The 21401-nt window shown below is 40.0% G+C and overlaps 1 pseudogene; it reads right to left on the bottom strand.

Moving 5' to 3' along the window:
• Positions 1-691: 691 nt before the first annotated feature.
• The window catches only part of LOC130034391 (vacuolar fusion protein MON1 homolog B-like), a 171583-nt pseudogene continuing 150873 nt past the window's right edge, over positions 692-21401 (bottom strand).

Here is a 21401-nt window from a genome sequence, read left to right as displayed (position 1 = left end):
GCTGAGGTGCAAGAGAGGTCTGAACAGGCAGCGTGCTCATCTGCTGGGCTAGAACGTTACCATCCTAGCTCTTAATCCATTTCCCAATGAGACGGTGACCAACCAGAGAGCACCAGGAGCCCTCCCAATACCACTTCCAAGGCAGAAACAGAAGGTGACAGACAAAGCTAGTGGCTCCCATCTCTGCCCAATCTGGGAGCTCCACCCCGCTGGCCCTCTGTATTTCTTTTTTGATCGATGCGTAGTGTCTCAATATATGCTCATGATACAAGTTGTATGCTGTTCAACCACTGATATCTGAAGCGATAGCATAGCGGGTAGGGTGTTTGCCTTGCAAACAGCTGATCCAGGTTCCATTCCTCCGTCTCTCTCAGAGAGTCCAGCAAGCTACCAGGAGAATCCCATCTGCTGGGCAGAGCCTTACAAGCTCCCTGTGGCGTATTCGATATGCCAAGAACAGTAACAACAAGCCTCACCATGGAGAGGTTACTGGTGCCCGCTCAAGCAAATCGATGAACAACGGGAGGACTGTGCTACAGTGCTACAGAGTCATGTAATAGCAAAAGAGATAAATACATGCACTGTGAGATAAATAGATATCCATTATAAAATGTTGTTAGGTTTGAATTACACTGAATTTTTGTTTATGATGATTTTAGAGTCCAGTTTATGAACAAGCCATCATGGGAGCCTAGTCCACAGGGGTAGCCAGAGCTGCTGGAGGCGCAAAATACTTGGGTGGATAACGAATGAAGAGCTGGTCCTCCTCTGTCTTCGCCCAGCACATATGTTTGGTTGCTACCAAGATAGCATTTGCCTTGATTACCAGAGGACTGAGACAGGTATAGAGCTGAAATTTGTACGTCACCAGGACAGCAGCATTTCCTTCTGAACCACGTGGTCAATGAGACTCAGGGGTCAGGATGTGTCTCAAGACAGGGGTTTGGTAGGGGTCAGACAGCCTCTCTTTCATCTTCTCAGTTGTACAGGACCTCCAGTTAGGGGATAGTGAACTGGGGAAGCTGATGGTGGTGGTCTGGGATATCCAGGGGTTTACAGAGGAAGTGCAAGAGGGCTGGGGCCCCCATCGCGTGCACACTGTAAGCAGCAGCATTGACTGACAAGGCAATGGAGCTGGCAGGCTCCACTTGGGCACACTCGGGTGTACATGCCATCTTTGACAGGAAACTGACAGGTGGTCATGTCATGGAAGCCTTCAGGGTCAGTGCCAAGCACCAGCAAGCAGATGGGCATGGCATGCAGGCCAGCCATGTAGGCAAAGAAGAAACCACCAGGGTGGTGGAAGCAGGAACACAGGTGCCCAGACTTCACCATTGCAAGTGACTCTCTAGCAAGAATCCTTTGGATATATAACCTTGTTATATGAAATCTATTGTATAGATATGCCCTGATTTTTCATAGGTGTCAGAACAATGACAAAACACATCTGCAACATTGACTTTAGAATAGGAAAGAGTTATCATCTGTTCATAGTATTTCTATGGAACTAACAGCGGTAGGGCGTTTGCCTTGCACGCAGCCAACATGGCCGACCCAAGTTCGATTCCTCGCCCCTCTTGGAGAGCCCGGCAAGCTACCGAGAGTATCTCGCCCACGCGGCAGAGCCTGGCAAGCTCCCCGTGACGTATCCGATATGCCAAACACAGTAACAACAAAGTCTCCAATGGAGACGTTACTGGGCCCGCTCGAGCAAATCGATGATCAACAGGAGGGCCTTTACCTTTACCTTTAATTAATTCAAAACATGTTGCTCAATAATAGCAGTCTGTTTAGAATGATATATAAATGTTTACTCAGGTTAATAATTGAAGTGTGACTATTACAAAAAGCACTTGACTTGGTTATCACTTGGAAATTTCACTCAAACTATTGCATATAAAATAACAAAATAATATTAAATTTTAAAGGGCAGTGAGAAGGACCACAGAAATAGTACAGCAGGTAAGGTGCTTGCCTTGCACATGTCCGACCTGCTTTAATCCCTAGAACACCATCTGGTCCCCCAGAACCTCTAGGAGTGATCCCTAACCATAGATTGAAGTACTGCTAGTGTGGCCCACAACACCCCCCAAAAAAACAGAAATATTTAAAATTTCCAGCATAATTATATATCCCCAAAATATTTTTATCCTGTAAAAATTTCAGACTTCTTCATAATTTTATTGAATTTCTTTCATATAAATTTACTGAGTAATGTTCTTATAGTTTTTACTCAAAACACAAAAAGTCTTGTAAATATACTTATTTTTGAAAAAAAATGATCATTAAGGATTGATCATGGTGATGGCATTAGTATTATGATTATAAAATTAGTTAATTTACATTAAAACTTAGCATATGACAAACACTTTCTGCATGATTTATGCTGCTTAATACATACATGAATACAATGCCAACTAAATGTCCACAGAACCAGCAAAACTCAGCGCAATAGTAAAGAACCTAGTCTGACAAAAATTTCAGATGCATGGGTTTTTTTTTTCTTGACTGAAAACTCCAGGCCTTTCAGACTGGGATATGCAACTTCCCCCCACCTTCCCGTACTTTTCATAGAAGCATGGGAATGTTGGGCCTTGCCAACATTCCACAGCTGTCTACTGGCCTTGTTCCACAGACACTTAAATAAATCTCAAAAGAAATCAAAAACAATTCAGTACAATAATATTAAAAATATTCAAAGAAAATAAAAGATACAGGTTGATATACAAGTCAATAGGTATCTTTTACTTATCACTGGATGAATTATTTCTATATTTCATATGCTATATATTTATAAGATATTAGTCACTTATACATAATTATAATTCATATACTTCTGTCAACTATTTGAATGTTTTTAACAGAGAAAAATAGATCATCATTCAGATAGTAGAAATAAAGCACTGAAGTTACACTTAATCCTTTGTAAAATATTTTTTACAAAAATATTAAATTTTTTGTTAGTGCAAGCGGATCTCATTTTTACCTTTATAAACCATTAAGACAGCTTAAAATTAGTTTATAAAAAACACATAAAAATTTTTGAAAATTGTTACAGGTAAGGATGCCATATGTGAACTAATATTTCAGCACTGCAGGACAGCATTTTAATTGCTCTGTTAATGAACTTGGTTCAGTCAGGGTTTTAGAGGACATATGGTGCATTTTGCTAGGAATGAGAACTATCCTAGAATTTTTGTCATTTTTATCATTTTTCAAGATAATTTAGAATTTTAATGTGATTTCCCTAATTCAATCCATTGTACAGTTGAAATTCTTGCCCATTGTGACATTTAAAGCAAAGGAATCATAATCTAAGATATTAGCATTAAGAGTCACCAAAGGTTAATGTCATTTACCAGTCACAATTTTGTAAATTTTGTTTTTCCAGATTTCTAAGCATGAAGATGAAAATAACTTCTTGAATTATTTTCCTTCCAATGTTTTCCATTTAATAAATTATGTCATCACTGGAAGTCAATTTTCACAAAGCTCTCAGATCAAGAAAAATTACAAGTTCTTTCATTCTAATTCTATGAGTAAAATGATGTGAATTCAAGGCAGTATATTGGGTACATTAATTTCATGTTTTGTTTGAAAATTTATGGATCAATAGGCAATTAATTCATAGGAAACAAAATAATTTTCTTTTAAAATGCAAATATCCATATGCTATCAGGTTGTGAAAGGTTAGTCCTACTTAAAATGCATGAAAAATTTCCAGCTTATCATTATTATTCTTGTAAGACCTTCATGAAATTTAATAAAATTTTGCTAAACGTGTGCACAGAGAAACGACTACAGATTTGGAGTCAGGAGACATATTTCCAAATTGCTGTTCATTTATCACCTTGTTTAATTCTGTTCAGCAATATAATTAATCCACCTGAGCATCAAAACTTTTACCATTAAATAAGGATTGTAATACTAAGCTTCTGTGACAGCAAGCATTGTTGTATATAATAAGTGATATAATATATTTGAGCACATTTGAATATGAAAATAAATATGTAAAATGTTAATTATGAATAATATTTTATTTAATTAAATATATTTAAAAATCATATGCCATGGAAAGGAAAATCATCCCAAATAATATAATAGTGCAAATTATGTTTTTTTTCATGTTTTCTTGCAATCTCAATTTTCAATGCTTTTCAAGCCTTGTATCATTTCTGGTTTGGAGAGGATAGTATACTGTGTATGTCATTAACCTTGCATGCAACTCATTCCTCCTATATTTGTCCTCAGCGATCACTCCCTGAGCATCACCTGAAGTGGTCCATACCAGAAATAAAAACAAAAATCAATCAGTATCATTTCTTTCAGTTTACCGAAGAACACATCTTTCAACATTGTTCATTTTATCTGATCATTTTATCTGAGCACCAACAGGAGTAGTCTCTGAGCACAGAATTAGGAGCAAACCCTGGGAACCACCGAATATAGAATATAGTCCCCAAACCTAATTCCAATCTTCATAGCCTTGAGCATGCCAGTATTTTTGTTCTCTACTTTAGGTGTATACTCTGTGCATGTCAACCTTCATTTTCTATTGCCTTCCATTATATTGAATATATAAAGTTATATTAAATTCCATTTTATTAAATAATCAATTTTAATCACAAGCCTCCTAGATATTTTGGTTATGTGCTTATATAGTATTTGATAGATTTTAAGCTGATTTTTCTGCACTAAATAAAAGTACAAAAATAGGCCCCTCACAAGGGAGATTTCTCATCTCTGTGGCCATCTATGTCATTGCTTGATTCAGAGACAACATATAAACTCTCACAGATATTCACTTCTGACATTGGACAATATATTAAGTCATTAGAGTTTCATTTTTCAATCCCTAACCTGCTCTCTGTATGGCATTCTAACATAAATTTAATATGTCGTATCTGTGTGCAAGGAAAGAAATTATTACTTCACAGTAAGTCTGATAGAATGTTGAGAAAAGGTACTCTCAAGAAAGTAAATTTTGCATCAAGAAACAATTCCAAAAGGGTGACATTAACCAGTTTGCTGACATGGGATAGTCCATGTTTTGCTCTCCCTCAAAGAAAAATATGTAACAACTATTCATTAAGAATCATACAGTGTGGTCATGATATTTAAATACGTCCTATACACCAGAAACCAATACAGACTGCTATCAAAAAAGCACTATAAATATCAATATTTATATGTGACGCAAGTAGGTGAATGGGATGTATGAATACAATGGTCTGAGCAGGAGACAGCAATGGTACCAAATCAGCTTGAGAACAGTAGAAATATCTGTGGTCTTAGTCCAAATGAACCTCAAAACAGAGAAACTGAGACCCTCCCAGTGGGCTAGTGTCTCAATAAGAAGAGCAACAGAGAAAGCACTCTCAGCTACATTTTTTTCTATAAAGTTTGCAGTCTAAACTGGTATTAGTAAGTTTACTAATAGTTACTACAGGGTCTCAGAGCTAGAATTCCAAAGAGAGGATATAAATAGAGCTAAAGCAGTGACCTAAGCCTTTGTGTTCCCATCTGATTCCATCAACACAGAATAGCTTTTAAACCACCCCATACCCCTCTGCACCAAGGCAGTAGTAAAATAAAGATGACAATAAAGATAATAATAATGATAATATTAATGGCATAACCGTTCTGTCGCATCACTATGTGCCAGAAAATAAAATACAGAAATCTCAGTTCTAGGTTTCTAATTAAGTTTTTAAAAGATCACAGAAACTGAATGATCATTTCAATGTTACTAAAGGAGCAATGGACATACAGAGAGATATTTCATCAGACAAGATATTAAGGCAACATGACATTGTGGAGAAGGAAACCTTACATAAATCAAAAATATGGAAGATTCTTACCTCACAGATAGATAATTCAAAATGGCTACAAATGAAAAAACTCTGAGCTAGAAGAAAAGTCAGAAAAAACAATTCAACAAGTTCAGAAATAAAAGCAATGAGTAAAGAAGACATAATCTATAAAAAGAAAATTATTAAAGATACAAACTCCGTAGATCAGATTGAAAAATGTGATTAAGACATTAAAACTTAGAAATTATTTGTATGGAAAAACATAAAGAAATAAGATACAAAAAAGCATGGAAGAATGCTGCAAAAGTTCTGAGTCCATTATGAAAATTTATCATTCTGGTAAAGAGAAAGAGAATAGAACAGAGAGATTTTCTAATAAACATGTCTATGAATATCACCAATCTATGGAAAAAAATAAATATATAATTCAATGTAATTAAAAGAACCCCTGGCTATCCTAAAACAGGGACTTACAGCCAAATACATGCTAGTGAACATATCAGAGGCATAAGACAAGAAAAAAATAACAATATACAAAGACAAGAAAAAAAATACAACATACATCCCATGGAGCTTTATGAGAATTTTCAGCATATACTCTGTAGTAAAGAGGAAGTGGAACAATATATTCAAAATATTCAAAAGATAAAAACCATCAGCCAAGAATATCCCACAAAACTCTCTTATATGAGGTAAAAATAAAATTTTCTCAAACAAACAAAAGTTATAAACGTTTGCCACAACCAGCCCACACTTCTGTAAATGCTGTAGCTAGATCTCCTATATAAATTTAAAAAAGCACAAAAAATTTAATGGCATAAATAGAATTTTTAAGAAGACGTTAAATAACAGTAGCAAGCCTTATATAACTAAGTAAAAGTAAAGTAAAGGCCCTCCCGTTGATCATTGATTTGCTCGAGCGGGCCCAGTAACGTCTCCATTGGAGACTTTGTTGTTACTGTGTCTGGCATATCGAATACTCTCAGTAGCTTGCTGGGCTCTCCGAGAGGGGCGGAGGAGTCGAACTCGGGTCGGCCATGTTGGCTGCGTGCAAGGCAGACGCCCTACCCGCTGTGCTATTGTTCCAGCCCAACTGATTATATAACTATAATCAGTAAAAATGCTAATAGATTGAATTTATCAAATTATATACAGAATGACAGGAGATTAATAAAACCAACAATATTCTGCGTATAAGAAACTCATGTAAGATGTAAAGAAAAAGAGACTTAAAATATAGGAATAGAAAATGATACTCCAACTCAATACAATGTAATCAACCTACATCTTATAGGAAGCAACACTGCAGTCCACCACGGCCATCCCAGCAGTACTTAGAGACCTCCAAGTTTACACTCAACGACTGTTGTCAGCTTCTCATTCTACATTTAGGGATATTGGGGGTGCATGTTTCTGGGGACTGAATCAGAGTCAAGTGCATGAAACATATGTATCCTGATGACTGTACTATATTCCACATTTTTCAATTAAAAAATTTTTAAAAGAAGGAGCAACTATTCATTTTTATAATTTTTATTTTATAAAATAGTTCACAATATTTCATTACATTTAATATTCAAACACCAAGTCCACCACATCTACACCTTCCTATCACCATATTTTGGATGTTTCTGTCCCGAACTCCAATCCCTGGCCAAAAGCAGAACTTAAATAATACATTTTGTATTGTTTGTTCTGAAAAACCACTGAAAATGCTACAAAAAAGTATCCTTAAAGCAGAGAGTGTGAAGATTATTGTATTTTACCCAGGGCGATCAAGCTGTTCTATAAGAGATCACTAACAGGTTGTTAGAGGTTGAGAGTTGTGTGCCTTAATATAGATAGATAGATAGATAGATAGATAGATAGATAAGTACATATATATCTGGAAAAAAGTTATTAATGTAGGAGTACTGCTATTTATTCAGCCATTGATTAAGCTGATTGAATTAGGCATGAACTCCACATTACTTATTTTGTGTGTGTGAGATACAGTTACAAAACTGTAATCTCATGTTTGAGATGTCAGCTGTATAACAATCAAATACCCATCCCTCTACCAGTGCACACTTTCCACCACCAGTGTTCCCAGTATATCCCCACTCCCATCCCAGTCCTCACACTGCCTCCATGGCAGGCAATTTCCCCGATACTCTCTCGACTTTTGAGCATTATTTTTTTTGCTCGAATTTTCCCACCACCATACAAGCCTGCCTGCCCAGGGCAGATGCTAGATCATTTATTGTCCATTGCTCATTTTTAATATCTTGGGTGCAAGCTTCTGGAATCCTAGACTGTAAATTATTGGATTCCCAAGACATTTCTGTAGGGCACTAATCCATTTGGGGATTCAATTGGGCATCCCTGGACCAGGGTTGTTGGTGAGCTAAAAGGGCACCCGGATGCACATCGAGGGGGTAAAAGCCAGGCCAATGAGCGGGCAGGAAGCTGTCAAGGAACAGCCTGCGTCCTCTGCTGCCATACAGTGTATAAAAATCTCCGAGTGGCCATGGGAGGCCCTGGTGGCTCTTTCCCTGGCTGCCCAGATTCAGGGGGGCCCGGGCCTCTCCCCCAGCTTGGGCAGCCCAGGCCATAGGGCAGACGGTGGAGGAAACGAGGGCCAAGCTGGTTGATTGATCAGATGCCGTTTATTCCATTCTTCCCATGTGCCTGCTCCAGTTTCTCTGAACTCCGCATTCTAGTCTCACGCTGCCCCTCATTCCTGCCTCCTCCTTTCTCTCCTGCTCATCTCTCCATGCTCCATCTCACAGCCTGGACTCTCTCTCTCCACATGCCTGCTCCTCCATTCTTATTCTACATTCTTCATCCTCTGTCCCCCTTGCTAGTGTCTCCGTGCTCCGTCTAGCTGCCCTGCTCTCTCCAACTCTCTTGTCTCACTGATCTCTCCAGCACTCTGGGCCAATGCTACATTCACTACACCCAGTCTGGTAGAAAAATCAACATAGGAAAGTCCGTCCTGACTGCTCATTAGGCTCAAGGGCAGAAATACCACCTAGGGGTATTCCAAAGCCCTTCCTGATTGCCCATGGGTAAAATACCTCTTACTGTGTTTTTCTCCTTTCCTCAGACCAATAACCCAATCAACATCTTACTACTAGTTGTTTTTTGTCTAAACACAGCAAGAGATACACTGAGGCTTATAGGGCAGCTTCTCTAGAAACACCTTGCCACAGACTCAGACTACAGCTCACAATCACAATCAATCACAAATCATCCTGTTATTTGTCGATTGCCTCGAGCAGGCCCCAGTAACGTCTCCTTCATCCTAGCCCTGAGATTATATTCAAGGCTCTTTAGGAGAATGAGACCCATCATTGCTACTGGTATTTGGCATGTTGGGTACGCCACGGGGAGTTTGCCAGACTCTGCCGTGTGGGCATGCTACATTCGGTAGCCTGCTAGTTTGTCCAAAGTAGGAACGAGATAAAAAGATGTCATAATAAGATGTCCGGGAGCTGGTTTTTCTAGTCTCTGAGTCTTGGCCGTTGATGGGATTACACGGCCCCAGGGGGCCAGTTGGTGGGTGTGACCCCCCGCCTACTGGAATTTGGAGGATCTGGGTGGAGGATGCTCTGCCCAATCCGAGTAGGCTTGGAAATCTCGGCCTGGGAACCCGCGTGGCTTTGTCCCTTTGCCAGCACCTTCATGTGTGCAGAGAGTGGTCTCAGCATGGTGGTGGCTGGTCCTGGAGGTCTTCGGCTGCCAGAGCCCTGGTCGGGGCGGGGAGGAAAGCTCAACCTGCTCCCCTCCAAGGGACCCCGGTGAGGACAGCCAGGTGCGGGGGCAGGAGACTGCACTGTTCTCTTCCGGGAGCTGGTTTTTCTAGTCTCTGAGTCTTGGCCATTGATGGGATTACATGGCGCCAGGGGGCCAGTTGGTGGGTGTGACCCCCGACTACAGCTCAAGCCAGATTAATCTTCCCTAGCCCGATCAGGGCCTGAATCTAGTTATTACTTTTTGGATAAAAGCAGCATTTTTCCATGACCAAGCTCTTAATTTATAGTTAAGCATTATGCAAAATTTTGCCAGGCCCATCTTGATGCCAGGTTAGCACGTAGCTTAGCACTTGCCCTGGTTCCATCCAGTCCTTCCTCAGGACGCTGCTTCTAGGGGTGCTAGGAAGCAAGGGCAGCCAAGGCTCAGATCGAGAGAACAGATGCCCAGGAGGAAAATATCTTTTAAAATCAAATGACTCCCACGTTACAAAAGCATAGCATTTACTACTGTCTTCCTGTGCCCACACAAAAAGGACATTGCTCTAAATAAACTATGCAAAGGACTTAAGTAGAAGAGGAAAACAATATTCACAAGTCAACAGAGCACAAAGAAAGAGGTTACAAATAAACACAGAGGAGTGGGAGCACTGTGATGGGAGCAACACAATAAACCTAAACTACCTGAGGCTATGCAGAAAGCATAAAATAATGTTATCTTACAATGCAGCATGGAGATTAATCCTGGAACACACATACCTGGGCCTTGCTTGTGGAAGCTCTTGGTTACCAGGATTACATCTGGAGTAAGTGAGGAGACTGCACCTGCTCCATCTGGGGTTCCCCAGTCAAATTAGCTCGGTATAGGGCCCAGAGAGATCTCCAACTCTGTGGTGCCCTCTGGGACTCTGAATCAGGACTGTTGGTGCTCTAAGGTGGCACCTGGACATTGTGGGCTGACAGTCAGGTGGACAAGTGGTCACAGATCCGGGGAGGGACAGCCCAGTATCTCTGCTGCCATGTGGCATGGAGATTTACTCCTAGAACCTGAATATCTGAGATGTTAGAGTCAGGTCAGGAGTATGGCGGCAATTTTCGATTGTGGAAGCAAGTGGATGCTGGGGTCTCTACTTGGTCAGGCACAGGCCAACCTGCCCCTCTACGATTTACCCCAAACTGTTCATCCTTGAGCAGATCTGAGATTAACTGTGGCTTTTGATCTCTTTCAAGATTTATCTATGGGTCTCTGAGATCACTATATCACTTTATCACTGTCATCCCGTTATTCATAGATTTCCTTGAGCAGGCACCAGTAATGTCTCCATTCGACCTAGCCTTGAGATTTAACAAGTGCCACATTGGAGGCTCTTTCAGGGTCAGGGGAATGAGACCCATCATTGTTACTGGGTTTTGGCATATAAATTATGCCATGGAAAGCTTGCCAGACTCTGCCATGGGGGCAGGATACTCTCAGTAGCCTGCCAGGTTCTCTGAGAGTGAGAACTAGACAATGAGAGGTTGCAGGGCCGCATGTTTGGTTTTATCATTTCTGGGTCTTGGCTGTTGATGGGATTACATGGCACTGGGGGTAGTTTGTGGGTGTAATGCCTACCTCCTGGAAGATGGGGGATCTTAGTGGAGAAGACCCAGTCCATATCCGAGTAGGCTTGAAGATCTCAGCCTTGGATCCCACACACCTGGGTTCCTCTGCCGGTTCCTTCATGCGTGAGGCTCGTCTGAGCGTGTGGAGAGTGGTCTTAAGAATGACGGTGGATGGTTCTGGAAGTCTTCAGCTGTCAGGACTCTGCTTGGGGTGGGGAGGGAAACTCAACCCACCCCCCTTCCACGGGGGTCTCTGAGATAAGACCAATAAATTAGCTGAACTGGAGGTGGCTTGTGATCATAGCTCCCACATACGTTACTATTGGCAATTTAATTTCTTGGTAAACTTGGTCCCAATTTGTTGGGGTTTAGTCAAAAGCACAGTGGCAATTTTGGGGTGTCAGTAAGCCGGAAGGTACCATCAGGCTGCTGATGCACTCGCCCCACAGATTACCTCCTATTTTGAACCCCATCAAATCTGGTGTGGTACTCTTAGAATATGGGTACGGTTGTCCTGTGAAGTGTTGGTAGTTCAGGAATACGTTCACTCTTGGGTGAGGATCAGCCCACGCATGTGGAGATCGGCCGTGAGCAAGGAGGCAGTTGAGTTCCAGAGGTTTGCGGCTGCTGGGGTGGGGTCCCTTGGGGCAGGAAGGGGTCTCACCCACTCCCCTCCAGGGCGTCCCAAGTGAAACAGCCTGGAGTGGGGTCTAGTGGCATGATTATGATGAGCATCATGTTATGTTCCATTCTGGGAGAGAAAAACATGCGATCCAGATGGTGGCAAATGACAAGATTATCTGGTGTCAGCCAGAAGTGGCTTACGGGCATGAAGCAGCAACTATTCTTATATAAAAAATACACTCCTAGCCACAAAAATGTAGTAAGAGATAGCCCAGATATTATATAATGATAAAATGATTTAAAAATAATAAATTACAAATAATACCCTTTGATATATATATAAAATATATGTTTACAACAGAAGACCAAAATACATAAAGAATATATTAATATTTCTAGAGATAATTGATGCCAATATCAATAGAGGCATTTAATAGCCCATTTACAGTAATAGATCATCTAGATAGAAAATCAATGGAAAAATGACAAATAGATGGAATAAACTTAAACTTGACACAGCATTTAACTCCAAATGAACAAAAAACGCATTCTTCAAGTCCACATTAACATTCTCAACAATAGGTCATAGATTGCTGAATAAAACAATTTCAGCAAGCAAGACGTCTCCAAGTGGTGAAGCTCATGCTTGTTACGTCTTAGGCATTTAACTTGAACCCCAGCACTGCATAGACTCTAATGGTACCAGAACTGCTGGGGTGAACCTGGGGACCCTTGCTACCTCCAGATCTAAGCAGAACTCTCAGACTCATACTTAAGAATCAAATATCACAGGAAGTTATATTACAATGATATATAACTAGAAGATAACCAAAAGAAAAAGGAGAAATTATAAATATCTGTGGGTTAACAAAATGCTATTGAAATTAATGAGGAAATTGACAGAGAAAGAACTTCAGAGGCTGACACTTTGCAAAGCTTGGAAGCTCTCAAATATAAGCTAATGTTCTCCTAAATATATGGATATTGGGGATAAAATTTTCAAGCAGTTTCAAATTCAAACTAAAATATTGATAATACATCTAATAAATGATTATTAAAACACTGATAATGTGTTTTAAGTTGGTGGACATTACTGAGTCTAATGGTCTTGTGCCTCCTCTCAAATCCTGCTTAGACCAGGCAAAAATATAAAAAGACATAGCACATAGAAAATTATAATTGCATTATTGGTACAGAAATCCAGAGATTTACTTGATGATTATTTCAAGAATTTAGTATCTGTGAGGCCTAAACAAAACACAGCATGTATACCATTTGCTCTGAATTTGGCTGCTGAGGATACCCATCCCAATATGGTCCTCAACAATTCCAGGAGTTATCCCTGGGTTGAAGCGATAGCACAGCGGTAGGGCGTTCGCCTTACAAGCGGCCAACATGGCCGACCCGAGTTCGATTCCTCCGCCCCTCTCGGAGAGCCTGGCAAGCTACCGAGAGTATTCGATATGCCAAACACAGTAAAAACAAAGTCTCCAATGGAGACGTTACTGGGCCCGCTCAAGCTAATCGACGATCAACGGGAGGGCCTTTACCTTTTTACCTTTATCCCTGGGCATAGAGTCAGGAGTAAACCCTGGGCACTATTGGACATGTCCCCATGCCAAAAAAAATTTAAACAAATAGTATCTGTATAAAAAGAGAAAGCTAAAGTCAATTTTTGAAATCTTGAGTGTTTTTCTGCAAACAATTTGTGCAACATTTTGAGCACCAAGCATTTGAATATTTTACTGTCATGTCATGTAAAACATTTTGAGTTAAATAGGATGAAAAGATGTATTACGAAGAATTCAAATGGACTCTTGAGGAGAGTATCTCAGTATCAAAGACTGAGATTAGACCCATGAAATATTTATGAATCATAAGTTTCTTTATAGAAGTGAGATCAACAGTACTATAAACACCAAGGACAAAGATTCACACAGATGAAATAAACAGTACTTAATATTTCTCCAAAAATAATTTTGGTCATAAATCATAAAGATACATTTAAAAAGAAATTACATTCTCTGATTCTTGGTAAATCTCCCCTTGAGTTTTTCAAGCTTTTTTGTTTATGTTCTTTGTACCAATTTTTGGGCATTGACATCTTCCCAGAGGAAATATTAATGATGCATAAACAGCCTATAAAATAAGTTATTGTGGTGTTGTTTTATAGACCTGAGGAGCTTTGAAAATTGTATAGTGGCAAAAGTATCTAGAACGTAAAACTTAAATGAGATGTGGTGATATAAATTTTTCTTGTAACTACAAACTGCATCCTTTTACTGTGCAGACTCTCTACTATCATCTCTGTAATTACTACAAAACACTGTGTTAAACATGTAGGTAACGTCTTACTAACAAGTCCTCACCTGGAAAGAATTATTATATGTTTAGCTAATGACTTCTGTCCATTTTCTGTCTCCACATAAAGTTTTAAATGTATCCATTAGAGCCTTAATATAAAGGAGAAGCATGTCAATGGAAGAGATGATGAGTAAGTAGCAATTTTACTAATCTTTCTTTTATCCTAAACCAGCCTAGAGTCCTTAACTTTCCTCTGTTTAATCATGTGTAGATTTCAATAAAAGATTTTGCTGACAAACTTTTTATTCCCTTAATAAAAACACTCTAAACCTTTGCCATCTAAATATCCTTAGAACAGAGATTTAAATATTTTTTAAATTAGAATTGTACAAACATTACCTCTATATTTACTATTTCAAAACTTGAGTTTCATGAAGTGTGAGTTTATTAATATTTTATATTTCACTTAATTGTATATCCCAGATAATTTAAGAAAAGATTTTACATTGCTTTAGATATACACCAGTAGATCTCTGAAAGGTACTCCTGGAAATCTCCATCCAGAAGCTCTACAACATTGATATTTCTTCTTTCTTTTATAGCCATTCTGTTTCTTCCCATACTGTGAACAAAACCTAAAACTCAAGAACACAGTTTTCTGCATAATTCTGATCTTTCCAAGCTGTATGATTTGGTTACCTACAATGGAAGAGTCATTTATTACTCTTTCTACAAATTCATAACCAAAGACAAGTCTAAGAATAATTTATTCAGCAGATTGTTTTTAATGGCTGACACTTAAAAGTAAAGGCAGACTCTATTCTTGATGCATATCCTACTCTAATGATATGGCCCCAAGCATTTGTGTTTAAGGGGTTAGGTGGGAGGAGGAATGAAGTCAGGGCCTCCTCACTTATGCAAGACAAGCGCTGTACTACTGAACTACACTCTCGGTCCAGTATGGCTCATATTAAACACTAACTTCAACTCAATTTATTTTCTAATTCTAACTGCACATTAAAGCACTCTCACTTTCTCTATCCATATATATGTATATATATGTATGTGTGTGTGTATATATATATATATATGTATCACATGTATCATTTGTAATCCCGTTGCTCATCGATCTGCTCAAGCAGGCATCAGTAACATCTCCACTAATTGCAGTCATGAGCTAGTGTAGCTCAATGGTATCTGCTCACTCCAGGAACATGAAGAGCCTCAAACCATTCATTCAAGGTCTTGATGAAGAAATCTGACCATCTCTTAGATGGGCAGCAAGGAATTCTTTTGACGTCCCATGAAATCCAGTCGGTAAAAGCTCTAGCGTAATGGTCATCATCGCATGTTCTGAGAAACAGTTCTTCTCCAGTATCGAAAATGGCGTGCACAGTGTACATCGGAAGCACCCATCGAGGACCTGAAGGTGCAAGCACAAAAGATCAAGTACAAAGTCATTGAAATGATCCAGACGAGAAGGTATGAATCACATCACGCCACTACCCAGCCGTCGCCACACTCCAGGATGCTTTCCGGACCCGCGCGGCCGCAAGCGGCCACGCGACACAACATAAGACACTAAATACCCATCTTCCGGAATTGTCGTACCATATTTGATAGGGTTCAAATATGGTAACACCTACAAGGGTGATTAGAGGTCGCCCCAAAAGCCTCTATCCCTCTCAGAAAGACTGGCAAGCTACCGAGAGTATTCCGCCCGCACGGAAGAGCCTGGCAAGCTATCTGCTGTGTATTCGATATGCCAAAACCAGTAACTACAACTGGTCTCATTCACCTGACCCTGAAGGCTTCACCGACATGGCAGCACTGAGAAGGATGATAAAGGAGAGGCCGACAAAATCTCAAGGCCGACGTAGGCTGCCACAACGAAGGAAGACAAAAATGATCGTCTGTACTTTCAATGCACGTACGCTAGCATCAGATGCATCCATCGAGGACCTAATGGTACAAGCACGAATGATCAAGTACGACATCATTGGTCTGACCAAGACAAGAAGGCACAAATCTCACCATGCCGTTTTTGACACTGGAGAAGAATTGTTCCTCGGAACATGCGATAAAAGAGGTGTTGGAGGCGTCGGTGTCCTTGTCAACACAAACTTGGCCAAGAGCATTGATTCATTCGAATGCCTAACAACTCGAATCGGATGTTTACATTTGAATAGATGTGGCTCACTGCCTGCAGTTTCTATCTTCGTTGTCTATGCACCAACATCTCATTATGATGAAAGAGAAATCGAGAAGTTCTACATGGAACTAGAGAAGTTCTATAAAGAAGACCACACCTTCTACAAGATCATTGTGGGTGATTTTAATGCCAAGATAGGACCGAGAAGATCAGCTGAAGAAATTCACATCGGGACCCATGGCCTAGAACGGAACGAACAGGGTGAGAGACTGTCTGAGTTCATCATGTCGACCAAGACCATTCATGGTAACTCACAGTTCCAGAAGGCAGAATCTAAACGATGGACATGGGAGTCTCCCGGTGGACGATTCCACAAGGAAATAGACCACATCATATTCAATCAACGGTATTGCCTGAATGATGTCGCTGTTGTCCCAAAATTTCGAACGGGATCGGACCACCGTCTCCTTTGTGCAAAATTCTACTTCACAGAGCGGGGAGAAAGGGCTGCAAAGTTCAAAAAGAGAACTCCCAGAATGACCACCAAAGGGGAACTCTTTGGTACTATTGTGGCAACATGGGAAGATGCCATTGTTGACAACATTGACGAGGAATACGATCGAGGGGTTCAGCACCTCCATGAATGTGCGAGGAACGCCAAGAGAGAGATAGCCACAAAAAATCTCCTATCTTCGAAAACTCTCGAACTAATTCGCCAGCGTGGTTTGACGCAAGCCTCAGGCAACCGCAAGCTAATGTCTGAGCTCGCAAAGCAGTGCAGAGATGCGATCGAGGAAGACCTCAAAGAGAGAAGAGCAGAAGTAGTGGTAGATGCGGCAGAAGCCGGGAAAAGTATTCGTAACGCCCGTCTGTCCTTCGCCAACTACAAGACCAAGATGACTGCCCTCCGACGTCCTGATGGATCCATCACATCCTCCAGAACGGCAATGGAGAAGATTATCCATGACTTCTACTCAATTCTCTTCTATAGCCATGTCCACTTGCCGACATACCAAATTCCACAGGATGGATATGTCGTTCCCAATGTTCTCCCTTCCGAAATCCAACACGCCATTTTGTCGGTAAAGAAACAAACAGCACCCGGCCCAGACAAGGTCAGACCTGAACACCTGAAGAACCTGCCGTCAGTACTCATCAATACACTGGCTCGGCTCTTCACTCGCTACCTGTCTGAATGCAAGGTTCCGTCCCAATGGAAAACCAGCAGGACTGTACTACTGTTCAAGAAGGGAGACATCCATGACATTGGCAACTATCGCCCGATCTGCCTACTGTCTGTCATCTACAAGTTGTTCACTCGAGTCATCCTGAATAGGATTGGCAGAACACTAGATGAAGGACAACCATGCGAGCAAGCAGTGCTCCACAAAGGATTCAGCACCATCGACCATATCCACACAATAACCAAGCTCATTGAGGTTTCTTGGGAGTTCAAGATGCCGCTCTGTTTAACGTTCATTGATTTAAAGAAGGCCTTTGATTCTGTTGAGATGGAAGCAGTCATTGAAGCCCTAGCCAATCAGGGCATTCAAGCCCACTACATCAGCTTCCTCCGTGAGCTGTATTGCGGATTCACTACCAGGATCTCACCATTCTACAAAGAAGTGATCGTTGATGTCAAGAGAGGGGTGCGGCAGGGTGATACCATTTCACCGAAACTCTTCAGTGCCACCCTCGAGAACATCATGCGACGACTGGAATGGGAAGGAATGGGAGTGAAGATAGATGGTCGGCAACTACACCACCTCCGCTTTGCTGATGACATTGTTTTAATAACACCAAACATCAGCCAAGCGGCACACATGCTGGCCGACTTCGACCAGGAGTGTGGAAAGGTAGGACTACAGCTGAATCTTATGAAAACAATGTTTATGAGAAACAGCCTCGTTCCTGACGCCCCATTCGCTCTCAATGGAACGACCATCTCCGAATGCAACAGCTATGTGTACCTAGGTCGAGAGGTCAACATGACAAATGACCTGGCACCCGAGCTGCGCAGGAGGAAGAGAGCGGCTTGGAACGCCTTCAAGAACGTTGAAGAAATAGCTAAGAGGACGAAGAACCTCCGGCTCCGGGCACATCTCTTTGATTCCACTGTTCTTCCTGCATTAACATATGCCTCAGAGACCTGGGCCCTACGCAAACAAGGTGAGAACGCTATTCAGGTCTCCCAAAGAAGAATAGAAAGAGCTATGCTTGGAATATCATGTTTCACTCAAATGAGAGAAAGAATCCAGAGTTCTGACATCCGTCGACGATCAAGGATCAGGGACGCTGTCTCATTTGCCAAGTTGTCGAAAATCAGATGGGCTGGTCACGTAATGAGATTTAAAGACGAGCGTTGGACTAGAGCTGTTACTGACTGGATTCCAAGGGATATCAAAAGACCGTGTGGCCGCCCACCTACCAGATGGTCAGACTTCTTCGTGAAGATCATGAACGATCGGTTTGAGGCCCTTCATGTTCCCGGAGCGAACAGATGCCATTGGGCTACACTAGCTCGCGACAGGGACAAATGGAGACGTTACTGGCGCCCGCTCGAGCAAATCGACGAGTAACGGGAACTTAAGTGATTTAAGTGATTAATAATTTTGCATTCTTTTGTTTTTGTCATTTCTTAAAATTTAGTCATTTTAATTAACGACTGTGAATGATATGATTTCATGCATAGAATATTAAAACCTCACATATTCAACCAAAGTGGTACCTCTTCTCCACCATTCCCCTACACTGTAAGTTCAGTTCTAGGATTATTGATTTTAGTAATTTGTTTTTTCCTTACTACATCTCTTTATACTCCATATCTCTTTCCTTCTAACTTGCATCACTCAACTAATATTCTTCGGATCCATTCCTGTAGTAGCAAAATGCATGATATTGTCTTGTCTTCTAGCTGAGCCATATTTCATTATGTACGTACTGACATATTTGAAATATTGATTAAAACTACTGTTTTTTATATTATGAGTATGATTGGTTTACCTTAAAGTACTTGATATGTCTATATGCTCTATGATGAATTTTTTGGGACATACTGGTCAATTACTTCTTTCTCATGTATTTATCTTTTATGAGATTCTTTCATATTTTTGACTTTTAACTTTTATAAACATCTGCCAGAGTTTTCAAGGAAAATATTAGTTTCAAATATTTTTGGGTGAGCCCATTGTGGATACTGATCATTGCCATATTTTAGAGTGTTGGTGGTTTTTAATCATAGAATGCAATTTTAGATCACATTTAAAAATATCACACAAAACTTTATAGATTTATGTGGAAAAAAAGGGTTTTTTTCCAGAGGAATAGATTAGTGCTCATCTAAACATTTGGTGTCAAATTTGGAAATTGTGAAAATGTTGAAAATTGTTTGAAATTACCTGCTATTGTTTCACAGCTACTCTCTTGTTTAAGAATTTAGGTTTTAGCCACAGCACTCAAAAGGAGATAACAAAAGGGAATGCCCTGCCACAGTGGTAGGGTAGGATAGGGGATGGGGGAAAGGGGGGTGGGAGGGATACTGGGACAGGTGGTGGTGGAGAATGGGCACTGGTGGAGGGATGGGTATTCGATCATTGTATAATTGAAACCCAAGCACAAAAATTTGTAAGTCTACAACTGTACCTCATGGTGTTTCACTAATAAAAATTTAAGGAAAAAAAAAGAATTTAGGTTTTAGGCTTTGAAAATTCATCTTGAATTTATCTAGATCATGAATAAAATCAAACCACCTTTATATCTTATAATTGAACTAATAAACTATTTAGTCTAATTTTCTTAATGTAGTTAGATATGAGTTCTAATTGGACTAAGTGTTGAGAAATTTAACATAATTTGTATAAATTTTATGTGCTCTTCCTTTAAAGAATAATAGTAAGTACCCATAACTTGCTAAACATACAAAGGTGGTATGTTATGCTGAGTCTCTTTTGAATATCAGGTGATTAAATAAAATAGAATTGATTTGCAAATTGTTCTTATGGATGGAGGTTGATACATGTGGACATTTCTGTAACAAGCAATGTCAAATCAGTGATGCTAAGGATGTTAATGTTCACCTACTCACAACATAGAAATAAGAACAAAATATGAACATCACAATAAGAATGAAAACAAATGAACCTTTACTTAGCTGTCAGTTATGTGTTTAATTGTCAAGTCTAGGAGGCCAGAAGTACTTTGAAAATTATTTTAATTTAAATACTTAATGCCTAAAACTATGTATTTCTCAGATACTGACTTCTCAACTTCTAGTAATTCCCCACCCTTCTTCTGAAACACATTGTCTCATTCAACAGAAAGTACCAATTAGGAAACCAGGTAGTATATACACACTCCTTCCCAATGTATCAATTCCATCTTTACACCTTTCTTTTTCAGGAGCTTCTTTTCAACTAGCAGAACTCAAATGAACATCTTTCCAGTGTTATTCTTTAAAAAATTATAGAGGAATTTAAGTAATGTGTTTTAAATTTTCAAGCTAAACTTTTACAAAGTTTAGTGAATTTCAGAATCAACTACAGGTAAAATGGGGTAAAAGTAAAAATTTCATCTCTTAAAATATTTAAATAGAAGGTGTGTTTTAGATTTTGCTATCCTCACTTTTAAATTGTGCCAGTTTTCATTGCCACCAACAGTGTAGGAGAGAATAGCACTATAGAAAATAAAACAAGTTTATTCCAAAAATGAAGAATAGAACTAACATTATCATTCAACTTGGAGTACATACCCAAAGAATAAAATAATACTAGAGGCTGGAAAGAAAGTGCAGGAGATAAGTCACGTGATTAGAACTTGGTCAACACCAGTTTCATCTAAAGCATTACCTGATCCCTTCATAATTATCAGGAATGGCCCTGGAGTTTCCTGAGTATTTTGGGGTGTGATAACCCAAAATGACCTGGGTACTCATTATCAAGGTGAATTGGGTAGCCTGTGGCACTACAGAATCCAAGTACCACTACACCCTTGAGTCCTTGCATTGAATTGATGGCCTGGTGAGCTGAGAATTTTGAATGGGGCCCTCGGCCTTTTAAGGACTACTTGAGATATTGACCTCCCAAATAAAAGAAAAACACTCCCAAATAAAAGAAAAACACTCATTTGAAAATATGCATGTATCCCTATTTTTATTAAAAGAATATTCAAAGTAAC

Source organism: Sorex fumeus, unplaced genomic scaffold, assembly GCF_029834395.1.
Source record: "Sorex fumeus unplaced genomic scaffold, SorFum_2.1 ptg000061l, whole genome shotgun sequence".
Lineage (NCBI taxonomy): Eukaryota > Metazoa > Chordata > Mammalia > Eulipotyphla > Soricidae > Sorex > Sorex fumeus.
This window is presented reverse-complemented; position numbering and strand designations above follow the sequence as displayed.